The 13,001-nt window shown below is 44.6% G+C and overlaps 1 protein-coding gene across 9 annotated transcripts in view; it reads left to right on the top strand.

The window, feature by feature from the left end:
• The window catches only part of LOC112226651 (receptor-type tyrosine-protein phosphatase S-like), a 101,959-nt gene that overhangs the window by 8,192 nt on the left and 80,766 nt on the right, over positions 1-13,001 (top strand). For all 9 annotated transcript variants that reach the window (XM_024391107.2, XM_042307986.1, XM_042307985.1 and 6 more), the window contains exon 2: positions 5,947-6,030. The gene's annotated coding sequence lies outside the window, so the exon portion shown is untranslated. The remainder of the gene's footprint in view (positions 1-5,946; positions 6,031-13,001) is intronic.

Below are 13,001 nucleotides of genomic sequence, written 5' to 3'. Positions count from 1 at the left end.
GACTGAGCCTCTACTGTAAAACTAAAATGGAGGGCGCCGGTGGGAGGGAGGCAGTGATAGAGAGAGGGACAGAGACAGAGAGAGACAGGGCCCGGCGCCATCTTGGTTATTAAAAACATGGAGGGAGAGAGAGAGAGAGGGTTCGTCACTAGTTACCACAGCCACAAAGTCATAAACCCTGCCTATTTCAACAATTTATCTTCTTAAAATGTGATTTTAAACCTCACCTTAACCCTAACCTTGATCCCACTGCTAACCTTGTGCCTTGCCCTAACCTTAAATTACATTTGAGTTTTCACGAATTTCTACGACATAGCCATTTTCACTCTGTGGCTGTGGTAACTGGTGGAAACCAGAGAGAGGGAGGGATGTGTGTGTGTGTGTGTGGGGGGGGTTGACAGATGAATACATCTATTTTCACAAACATACCAGAATATTGCATAAACATGTTATTAATATACAGTATTTTTCACTAGTCTATCTGATTACTTTTACTCATTGAATCAGTAGGAGTACTGTCAAACACATCAGCATCCGCATGAACTGCATGTAGCCAGTCCTTATCTAGAATACATTATGTAGTACATACTGTATTCTATTTAATGGTGCTCCGTGTACTGTGCTGCCTCCAGCATGGATCCAGGTTTCTGGCAGTAGGAATACTGCATAGTAAATGATAATCTGCATGAGTTGCATGTAGCTAGATATGCAGAACATACAGTAGGCACTGTAGCTACTGCACCCAGCTTGTATGGAGGTATCTGGCAGGCTCAGATATGGTAATTGACCCACGAGCTGACAAGGTCTCAGCCATCAGGCTGCTTAATGAGCCAATGAACAGACAGACAGAGTTAGACAGACCAAGGGCCTGTTTTAGTGATAGAGATCGCAGGGATGTGGAGGATGACAGGACTGAAGTGTGTCTCTGGTTGTCGGTGGGGGAGATTTGCCTGTTTCTCTCTGTTAAAGCTGTTTATCCCCCAAGAAAGTGATGTTTAGTCACAGGAATTAGCATAATCTCTCTCTGTCTGTGAGAGTGTGTTTTAGTGTGGGCGTGTGTGTTCGGTTTGTGTGTATGGATACGCCTATGTCTGAATGCGAATGTTGTGATAATGATTTATTGTTCATGAACAGCTGTATATGATTAGAAACTTCTCTTTACAATTATGATAACATTTCAGGTTGTTGAAAACAGCAATGGTTCCCGAACCTTTTTCCGGTGTGGCCCACCTAAACCTAATGGGAGTTTTGGCCACCCACCAAGCCAACAGCAGTGTGTTTATACTGTATATATATACAGTGGCTTGCGAAAGTATTCACCCCCCTTCAAATTATTCCTATTTTGTTCGCCTTACAACCTGGAATTAAAATGGACTTTGGGGGATTTGTATCATTTGATTTACACAACGTGTCTACCACTTTGAAGATGCTAAATATTTTGTGGGGTGAAACAAACAAGAAATAAGACAAAAAAACTGAAAACGTGAGCGTGCATAACTATTCACCCCCCAAAGCCAATACTTTGTAGAGCCACCTTCTGCAGCAATTACTGCTGCAAGTCTCTTGGGGTATGTCTCTATAAGCTTGGCACATCTAGCCACTGGGATTTTTGCCCATTCTTCAAGGCAAAACTGCTCCAGCTCCCTCAAGTTGGATGGGTTCCACTGGTGCACAGCAATCTTTAAGTCATACCACAGTTTCTCAATTGGATTGAGGTCTGGGCTTTGACTAGGCCATTCCAAGACATTTACATGTTTCCCCTTAAACCACTCAAGTGTTGCTTTAGCGGTATGCTTAGGGCCATTGTCCTGCAGGAAGGTGAACCGCCGTCCCAAGTTGGATGGGTCAAGTTGGATGGGTTCTCGAATCTCTGGAAGACTGAAACAGGTTTCCCTCAAGAATTTCCCTGTATTTAGCACAATCCATCATTCCTTCAATTCTGACCAGTTTCCCAGGCCCTGTCTATGAAAAACATCCCCACAGCATGATGCTGCCACCACCATGCTTCATGGGGATGAAGAGTGGTTTTGGGTTTGCGCCAGACATAGCGTTTTCCTTGATGGCTAAAAAGCTAAATTTTTGTCTCATCTGACCAGAGTACCTTCTTCCAAATGTTTGGGGAGTCTCCCACATGCCTTTTGGTTAACACGAAACGTGTTTGCTTATTTTCTTCTTTAAGCAATGGCTTTTTTCTGGCCACTCTTCCATAATGCCCAGCTCTGTGGAGTGTACAGCTTAGTGGTCCTATGGACAGATACTCCAATCTCCGCTGTGGAGCTTTGCAGCTCCTTCAGGGTTATCTTTGGTCTCTTTGTTGCCTCTCTGATTAATGCCCTCTTTGGCTGCTCTGTGAGTTTTGGTGGGCGGCCCTCTGTTGGCAGGTTTGTTGTGGTGCCATATTCTTTCCATTTTTTAATAATGGATTTAATGGTGCTCCGTGGGATGTTCAAAGTTTTGGATATTTTTTTATAACCCAACCCTGATCTGTACTTCTCCACAACTTTTTCCCTGACCTGTTTGGAGAGCTCCTTGGTCTTCATGGTACCACTTGCTCGATGGTGCCCCTTGCTTAGTGGTGTTGCAGACTCTGGGGCCTTTCAGAACAGGTGTATATATACTGAGCTCATGTGACAGATGATGTGACACTTAGATTGCACACAGGTTGACATTATTTAACAAATGATGTGACTTCTGTAGGTAATTTGGTTGCACCAGATCTTATTTAGGGGCTTCGTAGCAAAGGGAATACATATGCACGCACCGCTTCTCTATTTATTTTAAAGAATTTTTTCATTTCACTTCACCAATTTGGACTATTTTGTGTAAGTCCATTACATGAAATCCAAATAAACAATACTTTTAAATGACAGGTTGTAATGCAACAAAATAGGAAAAACGCCAAGTGGGATGAATACAATGCAAGGCACTGTAGATGTATAAATATATATATATATATTTTTTTTTACCAAGGACTGACTAACCCCGTTGTGAGCCTTGACCTAAAAGGCACCAGCAGCTAACCTCTATCTGGGATCATTTTGAGTGCAATAACTTATCTCATTCATCCTAAAATCTGTACTCCTAACAGCATATCATCTTCCCTCTTCACTGGGATGTTAACAGGTTAAAAGGGGATAATCTGGGATTGACCAAACCTAGGTTACCATGGTAACAAACATCACAAGGTCAGCATCGTATTCTGGACCAATCCGTTTGATTGGAAAGTCATATTTATCCAATCCGCATTATATGCTACAGTCTACCATAAGGCCACCACTTCAATTGAACAGCCATATTGTGGTTTTTGCCTATTCTGCATATAAGGCCTAGTTGCGTGTGAATAAATTGTTTCCTTTCCGCTCTTGTAATCCGGCCTATATGTACTTTAATACCATTTGGTGCTAAGTTTTCCTGCCAGTCCATCTGTTAGCTTTATTCTTAGGGCACACACGGTCAATGAGCAGATGTCACTTGTTCTTCTGTGTCCCCTTTTAGCTGAGTAGGCTTACAGTACAGTACAGTACAGTGCAGTACAGTACAGTACAGTACACCACTCCTTTGGAGGTATTATGACCAGTGATCACATCGCTGCACTAAGCACTTGACTACACCACCTATGCAAATCAGGTTAAACCCTTTGGTGGGTTTGTGTGGGATGTTTGGGTCTGATATGGATAAGGTCCCTGGTTTGAGTCCCTCTTTCACGGGGCAATAAGAGGAGGCATGTACAGGTACTATGAGTATACCTTGAGAATGCAGCCAAGAGAGTACAGTTTATACCGTTTTTGACAACACGGCTACAGCCACTGCTGAGCTCAGCCTCAGGCAGGGAGGTCTAAAGGCTCCTGTTATGGTTACTTAAGTGGTTGACAGGAAATCGAATTCTGAAATTGGTTGAAGAAAAACGAGGCGTATAGCATACACGCCTGCACGCACACATGCACACACACATGCACACACACATGCACGCACACAAAGTCACTCAGGAAGCATAACACACAGTCGTTCTAAGCCCTACAATGCCCATTCCGCCTCACCAAACCCCAGGGAGGGACGATCACTAAATGCAGCATCCACCACAAGCCAAGCTTACGTTCCCTACGGTTGTGGAAGAACTTGTTTTTTTTCCCCATATTCATTCTCGGAAGTATGATTTGAGGATCACTCATCCTGGCTTGTAGCTTAACATGAGTAAATGGGGTAATCTCTTGACGGCTTCTGGTTCCGAATGTTTGAGGTTGATAACGTTCCTCGTTCCCAAACATTCCTTCCTGTAGGAACTGGTATTAGTTTGTCTAACGAATATGTTATTGCCAGTGGGAATAGCTAATACTTCGGATTTCTAAATACTGCTATATAACTCAGTGGGAAAAAACCTTAATATAGACGCTTTGTTCAGGCACCCTGGTCTGTAGCTTCATTGATATGCAGCAAAGTGAACAGTGCTGGTACTAGGAGACTGGCGGTTATGTCGTTTTGTCAGAAAGAGCTTGGATGACTTGTGAAGTGGGGATCACAGGAACATAAAGACAGCAGCTCTCCTGCTGAAAACGTAACCGAGGCCGATGCAGCAGCACCCCGCCTGCCGTAAGCCGTGCCTCATCCTGCGCCACTCTCATCCCTGGCTCCTCCTCTCTCTGTGTGTTTGTGTGTGTGTGTGTTATGGAGAGAGAAAGTGAATGTTGTGCTTTGCGTGTGTGTGTGTGGTGTGGGTGTGTGTGCGTGCGTGCCTGCCTGCTTGCGCACATGGGTGTGTTAGTGTGTGTGTATGTGTGTTTGTATGTGTGTGTATCCTTACGTGCCTGTGTGTGTGTGTGTGTGTGTGTGTGTGTGTGTGTGTGTGTGTGTGTGTGTGTGTGTGTGTGTGTGTGTGTGTGTGTGCATGCATGAATAACTGTCTCTTTGCCAATAGGGTCTTGGGTCATGTAGATCGTGCTGCTCCAACAGCCTGCTCCACCACCACAGGAGATTCTATAGCCCACAAATACACATTTCCTGTGCTAAAAATGATTTGTATTGTATGGAACTATACATGTGTGTATATGAATAGTTTCACAATATGTGTACTGTATACATACTACAATATGAAATCTCTAATGAAAGCGAAGCACCCTCCAACAGTGTGTGTGTGCATGCGTACTACTGTATGTGTGTGGTTTTGTGTATGCTTATATTCTGTCACTAAACTCAGAAATCTGTTCAACTGTATTGGTCTAAAGAGACTATCCTGTAGCTATTAACTGCTTTAGCTAGCTGTCTCCCAGCTACTGATGGGCTGTAAACCTGCCCAAGGAAACAGATCCTGCCTGTGATCTCAGATCTCACTGGCTGCTTTGTTGTCATGGAGACAGGGCCCGTAGAGGCTGCCTCAGCCCGACTGTGGTGAAAAGCATGCTGGGTAAGAGGGAGGGGGAGGTGATAAAAACAAAACATGTTATCTCACCCACAGTGGAACGGGAAAGGGTTGTTTTCCTCAGTTCAATGTGTTGATGCTTAGAATCATAATAGAGTAATTTCCCTTGATTTGCTCTTTAGATTCCCCACGAGGTATACTCCATGTCTGGCAAACTGAAGATAACTTAACCCTAACCGGGGTGGGTCTCACACAAAGGCTGCATGTGTCTGTCTGTCTGTGTGTGTGTGTGTGTGTGTGTGTGTGTGTGTGTGTGCGTGCGTGCGTGCGTGCGTGCGTGCGTGCGTGCGTGCGTGCGTGCGTGCGTGCGTGCGTGCGTGCGTGCGTGCGTGCGTGCGTGCGTGGTGTCTCTGTGTGTGCATGTGTTCGTGTGTGCGTGCATGCATGCGTGAATGTGTCTGTCTGACTGTCTGTCTGACTGAGAATCAACCCCACACATGAATGGTCTCAGGATGCTTTACTGTGTGTCGTTGTGAAGTCACACATACCCGCAGGTCATGTTGACTCATTCCCTCCTTCCTGTGTTGTTGCAGGTCCGCTGGATGGTCACACTGAGGATTCCACAGAGCAGGCCATGATGCCTCAGCCTCAGTCAGGGCTGTAGAAAACACACAGAGGTAAGGACTCACACACATACAGTCGTGGCCAAAAGTTTTGAGAATGACACAAATATTAATTTTCACAAAGTCTGCTGCCTCAGTTTGTATGATGGCAATTTGCATATACTCCAGAATATTATGAAGAGTGATCAGATGAATTGCAATTAATTACAAAGTCCCTCTTTGCCATGCAAATTAACTGAATCCCCCAAAAACATTTCCACTGGATTTCAGCCCTGCCACAAAAGGACCAGCTGACATCACGTCAGTGATTCTCTCGTTAACACAGGTGTGAGTGTTGACGAGGACAAGGTTGGAGATCACTCTGTCATGCTGATTCAGTTCGAATAACAGATTGGAAGCTTCAAAAGGAGGGTGGTGCTCGGAATCATTGTTCTTCCTCTGTCAATCATGGTTACCTGCAAGGAAACACGCGCCGTCAACATTGCTTTGCACAAAAAGGGATTCACAGGCAAGGATATTGCTGCCAGTAAGATTGCACCTAAATCAACCATTTATCAGATCATTAAGAACTTCAAGGAGAGCGGTTCAATTGCTGTGAAGAAGGCTTCAGGGCGCCCAAGAAAGTCCAGCAAGTGCCAGGACTGTCTCCTAAAGTTGTTTCAGCTGTGGGATCAGGGCACCACCAGTACAGAGCTTGCTCAGGAATGGCAGCAGGCAGGTGGGAGTGCATCTGCACGCACAGTGAGGCGAAGACTTTTGGAGGATGGCCTGGTGTCAAGAAGGGTAGCAAAGAAGCCACTTCTCTCTGGGAAAAACATCAGGGACAGACTGATATTCTGCAAAAGGTACAGGGATTGGACTGCTGAGGACTGGGGTAAAGTCATTTTCTCTGATGAATCCCCTGTCCGATTGTTTAGGGACATCCGGAAAAAAACTTGTGCGGAGAAGACAAGGTGAGCGCTACCATCAGTCCTGTGTCATGCCAACAGTAAAGCATCCTGAGAACATTCATGTGTGGGGTTGATTCTCAACCAAGGCAGTGGGCTCACTCACAATTTTGCCTAAGAACACAGCCATGAATAAAGAATGATGCCAACACATCCTCCGAGAGCAACTTCTCCCAACCATCCAGGAACAGTTTGGTGACGAACAATGCCTTTCCAGCATGATGGAGCACCTTGCCATAAGGCAAAAGTGATAACTAAGTGGCTCGGGGAACAAAACATCGATATTTTGGGTCCATGGCCAGGAAACTCCCAAGACCTTAATCCCATTGAGAACTTTTTTATTTCACCTTTATTTAACCAGGTAGGCTAGTTGAGAACAAGTTCTCATTTACAACTGTGACCTGGCCAAGATTAAGCATAGCAATTCGACACATACAACAACACAGAGTTACACAGGGAATAAACAAAACATACAGTCAATAATACAGTAGAAAAAAAGAAAACAAAAAGTCTATATACAGTGAGTGCAAATGAGGTAAGATAAGGGAGTTAAGGCAATAAATAGGCCATGGTGGTGAAGTAATTGCAATATGGCAATTAAACACTGGAATGGTAGATGTGCAGAAGATTAATGTGCAAGTAGAGATACAGGGGTGTAAAGGGGCAAGATAAATAAATAAATACAGTTTGGGGATGAGGTAGATAGATGGGCTGTTTACAGATGGGCTATGTACAGGTGCAGTGATCTGTGAGCTGCTCTGACAGCTGGTGCTTAAAGCTAGTGAGGGAGATATGAGTCTCCAGCTTCAGTGATTTTTGAAGTTCGTTCCAGTCATTGGCAGCAGAGAACTGGAAGGAGAGGCGACCAAAGGAGGAATTGGGTTAGGGGGTGACCAGTGAGATATACCTGCTGGAGCGCGTGCTACGAGTGGGTGCTGCTATGGTGACCAGTGAGCTGAGATAAGGCGGGGCTTTACCTAGCAGAGGCTTGTAGATAACCTGTAGCCAGTGGATTTGGCGACGAGTATGAAGCGAGGGCCAACCAACGAAAGCGTACAGGTCGCAGTGGTGCTTAGTATATGGGGCTTTTGGTGACAAAACGGATGGCACTGTGATCGACTGCATCCAATTTGTTGAGTAGAGTGTTGGAGGCCATTTTATAGATGACATCGCCGAAGTCGAGGAGCGGTAAGATGGTCAGTTTTACGAGGGTATGTTTGGCAGCATGAGTGAAGGATGCTTTGTTGCGATATAGGAAGCCGATTCTAGATTTAATTTTGGATTTGTAACGGTTTTCTTCATCTGAAGGAGAGGCGGACCAAAATGCAGCGTGGTGGTTATTCATGTTTTTAATAAAGATAACTATACATGAAATAACTAACAAAACAAGAAATGTGAAAACTCAAAACAGTCCTATCTGGTGCAAACACAGAGACAGGAACAAACACACAGTGAAACCCAGGCTACCTAAATATGGTTCCCAATCAGAGACAATGACTAACACCTGCCTCTGATTGAGAACCATATCAGGCCAGACATAGAAATAGACAACCAAGACATCCAACATAAAATGCCCACTCAGATCACACCCTGACCAACCAAAACATAGAAACATACAAAGCAAACTATGGTCAGGGTGTGACAGGATTGGAGATGCTTAATGTGAGACTGGAAGGAGAGTTTGCAGTCTAACCAGATACCTAGGTATTTGTAGTTGTCCACGTATTCTAAGTCAGAGCCGTCCAGAGTAGTGATGCTGGACGGGCAGGCAGGTGCGGGCAGTGATCGATTGAATAGCATGAATTTAGTTTTACTTGCATTAAAGAGCAGTTGGAGGCCACAGAACGAGAGTTGTATGGCATTGAAGCTCGTCTGGAGGTTCGTTAACACAGGTTATTTAACACTTGTGGTCAATCCTCAAGAGGCAGGTGGACAAACAAAAACCCATAAATTCCTACAAACTCCAATCATTGATTATACAAGAATGGGCTGCCATCAGTCAGGATGTGGCCCAGAAGTTCATTGACAGCATGCCAGGGCAGATTGCAAAGGTCTTGAAAAAGAAGGGTCAACACTGCAAGTGTTTACTCTTTGCATCAACTTCATGTAATTGTCAATAAAAGCCTTTGACACTTATGAAATGCTTGTAATTATACTTCAGTATTCCATAGTAACATCTGACAAAAATATCTGAAGACACTGAAGCAGCAAACTTTGTGAAAATGTATATTTGTGTCATTCTCAAAACTTTTGGCCACGACTGTACACATGCAGACACGCATGTGCACAAACACTAATGATGGGGGGGAAAAAATCGATACAATTACATATCGGGATATTATTTTTGACGATATATCATATCGTATTGACAATTTTGCAATATAATTCATGCAATAATTAATGCAATGTAACTCTTTAATTGCTTGTTCTCCTGTTTATTTTCAAATTGGTTTCAAGTTTTTTTCCCGTGACTGATCAAAACTTGTTTTCTCATGGCTTTGTCTCGTCCCTCTGCAGTAGACAGACTGTATATACTGAACAGAAATATGAACACAGCATGCAATCATTTAAGCGAATTTACTGAGTTACAGTTCATATAAGGAAATAAGTCCATTTTAATTAATTAATTTGTCCCTAATCTATGGATTTCACATGACTGGGCAGGGGCCCACCCACCTGGGAGCCAGGCCCACCCACTGTCCAGGCCCAGCCAATCAAAAATTAGTTTTCCCTCACCAAAGGGCTTTATTACAGACAGAAATAGTCCTCAGTTTCTGGGTGACTGGTGACTGGTCTCAGACGATCCTGCAGGTGAAGAAGCCGGACGTGGAGGTGCAGTGGTTGTGAGGCCGGTTGGACACACTGCCAAAACGACGTTGGAGGTCAAATTCCTTGACTTTTTTCACCTTTTATTATGTTACAGCCTTATTCTAAAATTGATTAACTATTTGTTCCCTCATCAATCTACACACAATACCCCTTAATGAAAAAGCAAAAACAGGTTTTTTCGAATATTTAGCTAATTTTATGTTTAAAAAAAACTGAAATATTAAATTTACATAAGTATTCAGACCCTTTACTCAGTACTTTGTTGAAGCACCTTTGGTAGCCTCAAGTCTTCTTGGGTATGACGCTACAAGCTTGGCACACCTGTATTTGGGCAGTTTCTCCCATTCTTCTCTGCAGATCCTCTCAAGCTCTGTCAGGTTGAATGGGGAGCATTGCTGCTCAGCTATTTTCATGTGTCTCCAGATATGTTCGATCGGATTCATGTCCGGGCTCTGCCTGGGCCACTCAAGGACATTCAGAGACTTGTCCCGAAGCCACTTCTGCATTGTCTTGGCTGTGTGCTTAGGGTCGTTGTCCTGTTGGAAGGTGAACATTTGCCCCAGTCTGAGGTCCTGAGAGCTCTGGAGCAAGGTTTCATCAAGGATCTCTCTGTACTTTGCTCCGTTCATCTTTGCCTTGATCCTGACTAGTCTCCCAGTCCCTAACTCTGAAAACCATCCCCACAGCATGATTCTGCCACCACCATGCTTCACCGTAGGGATGGTGCTCCAGACGGGACTTTTGGCATTCACGCCAAAGTTCAATCTTGAATTCATCAGAGCAGAGAATCTTGTTTCTCATGGTCTGAGAGTCTTTAGGTGCCTTTTGGCAAACTCGAAGCGGGCTGTCATGTGCCTTTTACTCAGGAGTGGCTTCCATCTGGCCACTCTACCATAAACGCCTGATTGGTGGAGTGCTGCAGTGATGGTTGTCCTTCTGGGAGGTTCTCCCATCTCCACAGAGGAACTCTAGAGCTCTGTCACAGTGACCATCTGGTGCTTGGTCACCTCCCTGACCAAGACCGTTCTGTCCCGATTGCTCAGTTTGGCCGGGCTGCAAGCTCTAGGAAGAGTCTTGGAGGTTCCAAGCTTCTTCCATTTAAGAATTATAGAGGCCACTGTGTTCTTGGGGACCTTCATAGCGGCAGAAATGATTTGGTACCTTTCCCCAGATCTACAGACATTTCCTTCGACCTCACGGCTTGGTTTTTGACATGCACTTTCAACTGTGGGACCTGATATAGACAGGTGTGTGCCTTTCCAAATACTGTCCAATCAATTGAATTTAACACAGGTGGACATCTCAAGGACGATCAATGGAAACAGGATGCATCTGAGCTGAATTTCGAGTCTCATAGCAAAGGGTCTGAATACTTAGGTATTTATGTTTTTTATTTTGAATACTTTCGTAAATGTTCTAAAAACCTTTTTTCGCTTTGTCGTTATGGAGTATTGTGTGTAAAATTTCTGAGTTTTTAAAATGTATTTAATCCATTTTACAATAAGGCTGTAATGTTACAAAATGCGGGAAAAGGGAAGGGGTCTGAATACTTTCCGAAGGCACTGTATATGGCCCTGCTCCAAACACCCTGTATATGTGATGTATGCTATAGTATATGCTCTCTGTAGGTACAGTACAGTAAGGGACATGTGCCAGGGCTGAACATAAGAACCTAGAGGAAAATCTGACATTGTTTCCCAGCCAACAGGGTCAATGCAGGGGTAGTAGAGATGAGATTAGTTTTACGGCATTAACAACTGTTACGACCGCTCCTGGCAAGGCCTGCAGTACAGTATGTAGATGGGACTGTTTTCTCCATTCCCAGACTCACAGTAAGCCCGTTTGTTTAACTGTGTTTATGAACCACAGCCGGGCAGCTGGTGCAGCTGGGGAACAGGTAATGTGGGGAAAGGAGAAGGATCAAAGGTTTTGATAGCAGGTTAAATACAAGAGGGAGGGCGAGACGGGGGAGACAGGGAGGTGGAGGGGGTTGGAGGGGGTGAGACAGGGTGGGAGGGGTGAGACAGGGGAGCCTTGTGGAGAAATGAGGGATCAAAGGTTCACGTAGATGTCCAGTTAAATACAATAGAAGGAGATGGGGAGGAAGAGACAGGGGACAGGGAAGGCGGAGCCGGGGAGAACAAGATGGGGTGACGGGTAGAGATGGGAAGGGGGGGGTGAGACAGGTGATGGGTTGGACGGGTAAGGGGGATATAGAAGTAGACAGGTGTGAGATGAGGGATTGAGATGAGAGAAGGGTAGACCAGAACAGGGGCTTGATTAGAGTGACAGACCACTCAAGATTGAATTAGATCAGGATCAAGTCGCCATAGAGGGAAAGAGCAATTTCCAAAAAGGAAATTTATCCCATTGACTTTCTTCAACCCTTTTACAATGTTACCCTACTGAGTCAGCCCAGTTCAACAGGACCCACATGCTTCTTATCATCCGTTGCATCATGCTGATGATGCTAGCTAACAAATTGAGTTTCTTTAAGAGGAGACTTCATCGTGGTGGATGGAATGGCACTTGGACGATCTCTGATTAGGTTGTAGCTATTAGGTTATTGAATTGAAAAATAGATCCTGAAAGCTCTTCGATTCCCTATCTGTTAGGAACTTCTCTCCAAGCCTAGATAAGAGAGAGGGGGAAGCAGGGAAGTAAGCGCTCCATGAAATATATGTCAGATGGGCAGATACGTTTATAGACCGGTTATATTTAGAGCTCAGGCGGGTTAAAGAGCCAGACTCCAATGCCTTTAAGCGTGTCAGATAAGAGCTAGAGAATTCCATATACGTTTTAATATGGAACTCTCGACCGGAAATGGTAGAAAGTCCCTGTATTAGGGAACCACGTTCAACACTTTCACTGGATGTGGGAAACTGTAGATAACTGTGGGAAGTGTAGGATGTGTGTGCACTTGCTTGTCAACATCCTTGTAGACGTGTGTTCCTCTAATCTGTATGTATCTATATAAGTATGTGCGCACTTTTATCTGTGTCTCTGTGTGTCTTCCATCCATTCTGAACAGGATGGAACAAAGAAGCCTGTCTCATTTGGTTTCACACCTGCGTTCCCACACTGGGGGCTGGGGGGTTGAGGTAGGAATAGAGGTAGAGAAGGAAAGAGGGAGGGATCGATGCGACTGGAGGAGTTATCGACTCCTGGAAGGGGAGCTTCTGCAGAGCTCGGCTGAATATCTCCTCTCCTGTCAGGGATAAAAAAATCCTCCCCAGGCAAAGAAGAGTC

Source organism: Oncorhynchus tshawytscha, linkage group LG28 (genome assembly GCF_018296145.1).
Source record: "Oncorhynchus tshawytscha isolate Ot180627B linkage group LG28, Otsh_v2.0, whole genome shotgun sequence".
NCBI classification, from domain to species: domain Eukaryota; kingdom Metazoa; phylum Chordata; class Actinopteri; order Salmoniformes; family Salmonidae; genus Oncorhynchus; species Oncorhynchus tshawytscha.
Note: the sequence above shows the minus strand (reverse complement) of the source record. Positions and strands in the feature narration are given on the sequence as shown.